Below are 6,161 nucleotides of genomic sequence, written 5' to 3'. Positions count from 1 at the left end.
AAATAGGGAAAATTGAGAAAATTTGGGAAAAGCCGTTTTCTGACCGTTTTCAATTATCCATCACCAGAGGAAAACAACACTAATGATTAATCTACCTATATGCAAGTCTAGTACTATTTTGGTGTGAAAAATGATGAAAATGAAATTTTTGGTATCTTTTTGTTTAAAAAAAAAAATTAGGTAAAAAAATGCTAAAATAAGAAAAATTGAGAAAATTTAAGAAAAGCCAGTTTCTAACTGTTTTCAATTATCCATCACCAGAGGAAAACAACATTTATGACTTACTACTTATATGGAAGTCTAGTACTATGTTGGTTTAAAACAAGAATGTGTCCACAGTACACGGATGCCCCACTCGCACTATCATTTTCTATGTTTAGTGGACCGTGAAATTGGAATAAATTCTCTAATTCTGCATTAAAATTATAATGATGTTATCAAAGGGAACATGTACACTAAGTTTCAAGTTGATTAAACTTCTACTTTATCAATAACTACCTTGACCAAAAACTTTAACCTGAAATTTGCACTATCATTTTCTATGTTCAGTGAACAGTAAAATTGGGGTAAAAACTCTAATTTGGCATTTAAATTAGAAAAAACATATCATAGGGCACATGTTACTAAGTTTCAAGTTGATTGGACTTCATCTTCAAAAAAAACTACCTTGACCAAAAACTTTAACCTGAAGCAGGACAGACGGACGGACAGACGGACCGACGAACGGAGGCACTATCGTAGGTGGGGCATAAAAATAATGAAAGTACAATTTTGGTATCTTTTTTACTCTTTTTTAAACAATTCAGTAAAAAAATGCAAAAAATAAGGAAAATTGTAATATTGAGAAAATTATGCTTTAACAAACCAAAATGATATTACATGGATTAAGTTGAAAAATACCATACACTTTTGCATCTTTATTGTATTTATCATGTTTTAGTGAGTTTTTGATGAAAAAAAATAAAGAAAAAAAGTTGTAGTCTTGTCGCCACTTTGTTCCTTTGGTTGCCATAGCAAGCATAAAATCTACACTATTCATTTCCTGTAGGCCTTTTTTGTACAAATTTTCACCATGAAAGTGCTTAGTTGGGAGATGCAAGAAAATTCTCACTGAATTGGCATCTAGATCATAAGTCAATGCCACTGATACCTATAATACAATTTTTTGCTGTACTTTGACCTTTGACCTCAAAGTTAAAAGATGACTTTTGTTTACAATTTTGTGTCGGGAGCATTATCTGTTTGCCCTTTGACAAAATCTTTTGGTATTTGGCACATGTGTGCAGCACCTCAAGAAAATCTGTTGTGTTCCAAGGACCATCATCCCCAAATTTATCCAAACCTTCCTTTAGGGGAATTGAACCTTATAACAAAATTTCATAGATATCCATTAATTTAAACTTTTAAACCATTAATTCTCAGACAACAACAATGACGACATCATACCATTAAACATTCCCAAAAATTGTTTGCGGTCGAATAATAAATGATTAGATCCTCATTTCTCAACCTTATATATTCTGAACTCCCAACTGGCATGACCATCATGACCATGGATCTTTTCCATTTATAATTATTTTTTTTTGTTTGGGGGGGGGGGGGAATTTAGGGAATCACTGAAGCGTGACTGGAGGGGGCCTCCTTAGGTCAGTCAGTGGGCCCCCTCTTATGAAAATTTCTGGATCCGCCACTGTTATACTACATCTTCTGATTTTTATTGTGTTCCATAGCAGTTTCTTCAAAACCTTTGGAAATAGAAGCATCCTTTATCTTCATCACTTGGTTTGTATAAAAGTCAGAATATGACAACAGATAATTATTCCCATACATCACAATGATTATGGCCTAAAGAGAACTGTGATAGGTACATGCAGCCTTGAAATTGGCAATCATATCAAACCTCCTTTGTTAATAAGACGGATAACTTGGCCTCATTCAATGTGACATATACTTAGCAACAGTGTTAACATAACAATTAGTTTATTCTGTTTAGTAATTCAATCCATAAATTTTGATCAAGATTCAAATGCATGTACTGCACAAAACAAAAAATTTGTAAGGGTTCCACGGAACCCAGTGTCTCGCCTACTTTTGCTGTAAATTGCGGGCTCAACAAAAATGAGAAAAAAATTCAGTAAAAATTTTCCTCTTGATACCATCTTTTGATTGTAAGAAGCTTCTGTCTAAGTTTGGTAAAAATCTAGGATAGTCAATAAATCTAATGAATGTTTTGAAAACTTTAACTGCAAACTGTATGTAATGTTAACTTAAAGAAAATCTAAGTCCATTTAAAAATAAAATACAGAAAAAATGGAGTTATCTTTTTACAAAATTTACTTCTGGATACTATGTTATGATCATAAATAAGCTTCTGTCCAAGTTTGGTACAAACCCAGGATAGTTTAAGAAGTTATTAAAACTTTAAAAACTTTAACCACAGAGTGAATGTAATGTTACCCCGCAGAAAAAATAAGTCCATTTAAAAGTAAAATACAGAAAAAATGGATTTATATTTTTACAAAATTTACTTCTGGATACTATCTTATGATCATAAAAAAGCTTCTGTCCAAGCTTGGATAGTTTAAGAAAGTTATTAAAATGTTAAAAACTTTAACCACAGAGTGAATGTTTTGTTTCCCCGCAGTAAAAACTAAGTCTATTTATAAGTAAAATACGGAAAAAATGGAATTTTATTTTTACAAAAATTACTTCTGGATACTATCTTATGATCATAAACAAGCTTCTGTCAAAGTTTGGTAAAAATCCAGTATAGTTTAAGAAAGTTATTTAAATTTCAAAAACTTTAACCACAGAGTGAATAGTTGTTGACGCCGCCGACGACGACGACGGAATGTAGGATCGCTTAGTCTCGCTTTTTCGACTAAAGTCGAAGGCTAGAAAAAAATAACAAGGGCATACTACATTGATACTTATATTAAAGTTTATATTTTTTGTGTACATATTTCTAAATAGCACAAAAATGTTAACACAATTATTTTAAAAAATACAATTTTTGACTTTTCATTCCCTTTTAACAGATTTGTTTTAATATAAATTGATCCCATTTTCTGTTACTCTGTAATAATTTGGAACTTATTTTATCAACACATATATATACATCTTTTTAGAAATTCATATAAACCCTTGCATAACATAAATGACATGTATAAATATTTGCCTATATAAACACATAGAACATGATAAATATCTAAATAGTTTCAGAAATTTTTGAAATATTCTTTCAGACACCCAGTAATATTTTAAAAGATAAAGATTCATAAACAACTAAGTTGATATTCTTAAAATTGTCCTCTATCAAAATTGTCATTTTCAACATTGAGGTCTCTCAATTACTAAAGTAATTTCCAAAATATTACCAAAAGTCAAACATATACATAAAAAACTTAATAGGTATTGAAATGTTCTGTTGTATGAGTCTCCCAAACTGGTTACAGTTTCATGTGTGATTTTCTTTAAGCTCAGTCACCTGAAAACAAATGAAGGAATAGTCAAGCTATACATTGATACATGTACATCAGATTTTTGCTTGAAAATGTTTTAAATTAATTATATTAAATAAGATGAATTTTTATATTAATTATATACATATATTCAAGTACACATATTTGAAGTTTAGTATAATTTTTTAGAAGATTTCACATTCAGGACTTCAAATACATTTGTAGTGAGAGATTAAAACCCTTCTTGCATATCTGGAAAATACACACTTGGTCTCATTAATTTGTATGTGTGTGTCATCTGTGTTTTAATTTGTTCTTAAATTAAGCTGACACTGGTCATATTAAAATGTTTAACAATTCATTTGTTATGCTTTCTTATTCTGATTTACATTATGTACTGATGTAATGTCTAGTTTATTTACAGGATTTAAGATTTCAAATACTTTATATCATATGGTACTTTATCAAAATATAGATAAACATGTAAACAATGTACTTTAAGAGATACTGGTACTCACTTATGAAATTTCATATTAATGCAGTACATGTAGGTTAACTTCAAAATCAAGTTGATCCATTTCTCTAATTATAGGCTCCTCTATATGTAAGTCTGTCATCTGATGTATCTTTTATCTGTTTAAAAAAATAACAGATTATAAGGTGATCAATTATTCTTTGAATTGAATTTGGAAAATTGTATTTAAAATCAAATTAGTTATTTTCTAATCTTAAGAACCAGTGGAAAATATATAATGAGCTGTTAGCATCTTACTACATTAAAACATTCAAAGTTAAAAGACTTTTTTGTATGATTAATTCTATTTTTAAATGGACAGGTTAATGTATAAAATGATCTAAATGAACACTTTAAAGCAGAAAGGTAAATTGTGATTAACTTATTACTAAACAACTTTACTTGATACATGTGATATATTTGAGTCAAATTAACCTTATATCATATATATGTTATGCGCTTCAGGATCACACATGTACATGTACAAATGTATCTAAATTCTAATGACAAGATCTCAAAATGTGCTAATTTTAAAATATTTTTTTTCAGTTTTGAACTAAATGTTAAAAGTTTGAAATCCTTGCAATTGTATCATGCATATATCACATGTCTAATTTAGTTTCTAAGGACATGAAGGACAATAAACAACAATTTTATGAAACAAAGGTATTGCTGTCCCAAAAGATCCCATCTAAATAGTGGATTAAGAATCTAATTACCTTAAGATTTGATATACAAGTAAGAAGTTTTATTTTTATAAATAAATATATATGTAATCATGATAACCACTTTTCAATATATGTGTGTCTTTCATATGTCATAAAATATAGGTACACTGTATATGTAGCAATCATAATTACAGAAAATTTAAATTTGACGTTCCTGATTTTTAACAAATTAAGCTTACTGTTTACATGTATATCTGACATAAACATACATATGACTATCTGATATCTGTAGGATTGTCTTTACTTTTATAAATTGTGACTTGGATGGAAAGTTGTATCATGATCTATCATTGACACTCATGCCACATCTTTTTATACATTTATCTATTCTACATGTACATGTACATGCAAATGTATTCAGTTGTAGTCGCATTTTGCCTACATGTACATTTTTGTACATTCATTTTGGCACATGAACATACCTTACTGACATGTACATATTAATGATAAGCATAATAAATAAGGTGACAGACATGTATGGTCTGTTTTGTATATGGAGGATAGTTGTACATGTGATTTTCTCATTGGCAATCATCATGATCATAACCAAATCTTCTTTTTTTTGTAACTTTTGAGTCTGATACATGTAGTTTTTTTGTTTTTTTTTATTTTAAATTATTATCCTATTCAAATAATGTTTGAACATGATGAATAAAATTGTATAAAATTGCTTTCAGCACAGATCATACATTTGCAGAGAATAATTTCACATTGTAACTAAAAATATGATGGAAAGGGGGATGTATTAAAATTATTGAACGGGCCGCATGATTTATCTGAGAAGTAATTTTAAACTTTCATAATTTAAACTATTACCTGTTCCAACTGCTATAACTGTCGCAAAGAATTCTTTTAAACACTATCACTATCATCTGCTTCAAAGTGATCCGCCTTTCCAGTTTTCAAGATGCACAAAATTATGGCATTTAGATCTTTATAGTTTGCTTTTGGTGTCCATGATATACCATGTACTGTTTTAAGGTGGGAGAAAACTGTATAATTTCCAGCATTTGTCCAGCTGAATCATCAAAAACTACTCACGAATGGCTTTAAATTCCTCATATTCCACATTTCCAGCAAATAATACAATAATTTCAGTCTTATAAATAATCCTCATTCCCGTACAGATATTGTAACTACCTCTGTCTGGAAGTGATCACCCGTACATGTATGCAACAATCTCCTGGTGAGGGAAATAAGTTTCCCAACACCACAAAGTTATGTACTTTTCTTAAATCTTATCAAAATGGGGAGGGTCTAAAACGCGGAAATGGAAAACGCGGAAGAGAAAAATTGGTGTATTATAACTGATATCTTTGGAACCACTAAAGCTAGATTAATAAATAAAACTGATTTTGAAAGCTAACATAATGGTCTATAAGATAAAATTAAAAAAATATATATTTCAATATGTTCTTTTATCGAAAAGTTGACCGGAAGACTTTCTTTGTGTGAATC

General features: G+C 29.5%; 1 long non-coding RNA gene across 1 annotated transcript; it reads right to left on the bottom strand.

The window, feature by feature from the left end:
• Positions 1–2,917: 2,917 nt before the first annotated feature.
• LOC134694883 (uncharacterized) lies at positions 2,918–5,946 on the bottom strand. The gene is made up of 3 exons (XR_010102638.1): positions 5,520–5,946; positions 3,980–4,094; positions 2,918–3,487 (listed from the first exon to the last, which is right to left on the bottom strand). It is a non-coding gene; the product is annotated as an uncharacterized LOC134694883 (long non-coding RNA).
• Between the last annotated feature and the right edge of the window lie 215 nt (positions 5,947–6,161).

The sequence above is a fragment of the Mytilus trossulus genome, chromosome 13 (assembly GCF_036588685.1).
Source record: "Mytilus trossulus isolate FHL-02 chromosome 13, PNRI_Mtr1.1.1.hap1, whole genome shotgun sequence".
NCBI lineage: Eukaryota > Metazoa > Mollusca > Bivalvia > Mytilida > Mytilidae > Mytilus > Mytilus trossulus.
The sequence above is the reverse complement of the archived record's forward strand: the minus strand, read 5'-3'. Positions and strand labels throughout refer to the sequence as shown.